The sequence below is a fragment of the Palaemon carinicauda genome, chromosome 33 (genome assembly GCF_036898095.1).
Source record: "Palaemon carinicauda isolate YSFRI2023 chromosome 33, ASM3689809v2, whole genome shotgun sequence".
NCBI lineage: Eukaryota > Metazoa > Arthropoda > Malacostraca > Decapoda > Palaemonidae > Palaemon > Palaemon carinicauda.
The window spans coordinates 41,413,979-41,416,478 of record NC_090757.1 but is presented as its reverse complement, the minus strand read 5'-3'; the positions used below and the strand labels follow the sequence as shown (position 1 = coordinate 41,416,478).

The window sequence follows — 2,500 nt, the reverse complement described above, 5'->3', positions numbered from 1 at the left end:
TTAGTATAATTAGGAAAATGTGTTTTTTCCTTAACATGGTAATTTTTTTTTGGTGATCTTAGTAGTTTTTACCAAAGCTTAATCTCCCAGCTTCATGGGTTTTCATGAAGTGAATAGTGTCATGTACTTGTGTTCTTGGTAATGCTGGGAATGCTGGTTTTCAAAAGATCATCTTCCTTGCTACCCTGAATCACCAAAGCTCATGTCCTAACAATCGATATATATTTGCGCTTATGTTTATTGGTTTATGATAATTTTATATGTAAAGAAATATGTTCCTAACTAGTCACAATGGATTTTCAGTATTTTGAAAGTATGTTATGAAATTATTATTCTTTGTTTTATCTATAGGAATGTGTATACGCAATGAATGATATTAATATGTACCTATGTAGATTAATAGGTACCTATGTTTATTTTAGATAAATTAAGTAATTAGCTTTTAGGCGTGGAATCAAATATATTATTTTATGTAATATTTTAAATTATTTGAAGTTTTATTTGGAAGTTTGTGTCACTTTTCCTATGTAAACGAAAGCAGTAGAAACGTACTTCCTTCTATAACAAATTATGCGCAAAACAAGTAAATAATATATTGTATTGAGGCAAATTGGTGATTTTGAGTTTTAAATCCTTGAATATAAGAGCAGTGATCAAACGATAAGCTGAAGCAGTAAGAGTTGATTATTGATAGTAACCTTTCTTTGACTTTCAGGTTGACTGACTACTTGGTGCCAAGCTATTGCGCTACTCTTCAGTTTTGGCATCTCCAGGTAAGAGAAGCTCTGAAAGTTGCAATACTACTGTTTTAGTTTTTATTTTGCATTGATTCTATCCATTATTTGTATTTTTTCAAATGTTATGGGTATACAGTCTTGTAAAAGTGTACAAAAATAGATAGAAAAAACTTTTATTCCATTATCCATTGGTATTTATAACATAGGGCCTAATAAGTCGAAATTAACAAAATAAAAAAAACCGAAATGGCCATGATTTTTAGAATCTTTCATAACTGAAATGTTTGAGCCCTTTTACTGCATAAAATTATTGAAAATATCTTCTTCCTGTGGACTTGGTAGAATTTGAGGTAGTTTGAAGATCGTCAGTAAATTCGTTATTTCCAGAGATGGGAAGGTGTCGGTTACATTTTGAAATTTGCAGCTTATATAGTGGTGTTTTTTTTTTTTTTTTTTTTTTTTTTTTTTTTTTTTTTTTTAGTGTTTAATCGCTTGCGGATAAACCCCCAGAGATTTTATTATCGTGGGAGGAAGAGTAAATGTATAAAATAAAAATATTCCTACAAATAACACAGTGACTAGTTACGTAAAATGTGAGAGTTTCTTGAAATAAGCCTTTTCAATTTCTTAAAAAAAAACCTAGGCGGAGAGCCAAGCTTCTGTTGTTATAAAATTTTGAGTGGATTGGATGAAAGTGTGTTAGATCTATTAGGAGAAGAGGATGCCTCCTCCCCTCAGTCAACTTCTTCCTTTCCTTTGACCAAAATGAGGCTGGAACGCATATGAAATAAGAAAAGTAAACTGCTGATTATTGTTGACTCACATCCCATCTCAAACCACCTACAAATAAAAGTTGCTGGTCATGCTTAACCCACATCCTACCCGAAACCTCTTACAAATAATTGCTGAAGATTATCCCATAACCTTAATCTCCTATAAATCTAAAAACCCAACCAACACCTTCTGGCTGCAAGTGTACATGTGCCAGTGCGTGGCCAACCTAAAACAACAGCAACAACAAGAATGTTTAAAGTAAATACAGGTAAAGGCAAGCATAAACTTATGGAAATAACTGGAGCAGGGATATTTGAAAACGAATATATAAGGGTATGGAAGATTTAATATTTCTGATATTTAGTATTTGGTAACCTATATACTGTATGTATGAACCTGGTGTTGATTTCAAACTCGGAACTATTTGATGAGCCCAGAAATGTCCGAAGTGTTTTTTTTTTCTTTTAATACTAATTCTGTGAGTTACGCATGGCTGTTTTAGTAGGAGTATTCCCTTCGATGCCAATGTAATTGCATTGATATTAATGGTTTCAGGTTTGATGGGAGAAAGGAATTGCCATAGAGAAATTTAAATGCCTTCTTTTATTCTCTGCGATATCGGTTATTTTATGAACCGTCTTCCTATTTATCATTTGAAACCATAGTCTTTGAGAGGTATATAGTAAGAGCCTGTGGTTGTCCATTATTAATATTTTTATTTTTTTTTTTTGGTAGCCTGCCTTTGACCACCATGCTGCACTACCTTTTTCCATCTTTCTTCTACCTTACCTCTGTTACCTTTACTTTGTTACCTTTTCTTTCTTCCATCTTGGTGCCAAATATCTTAACCTGACCCTTCAGAGGTCACCTGCGTGTTTTTCCATCATTTTATCTGGGCACTGAATGTCCTCCCGACCTCAACGATTGGCCTTATAACCTAAATTCCTTTTATCAAATAGTAGTGTACGCGATCCGTCAAAATTGATGGC

The 2,500-nt window shown here is 33.0% G+C and overlaps 1 long non-coding RNA gene across 1 annotated transcript in view; it reads left to right on the top strand.

Annotated features, from left to right (window-relative positions):
* LOC137626311 (uncharacterized) overlaps positions 1-773 on the top strand; it is a 287,200-nt gene extending 286,427 nt beyond the window's left edge. Inside the window, exon 3 of the long non-coding RNA XR_011041003.1 lies at positions 716-773. This is a non-coding gene — a long non-coding RNA (uncharacterized lncRNA). The remainder of the gene's footprint in view (positions 1-715) is intronic.
* Positions 774-2,500: the final 1,727 nt, after the last annotated feature.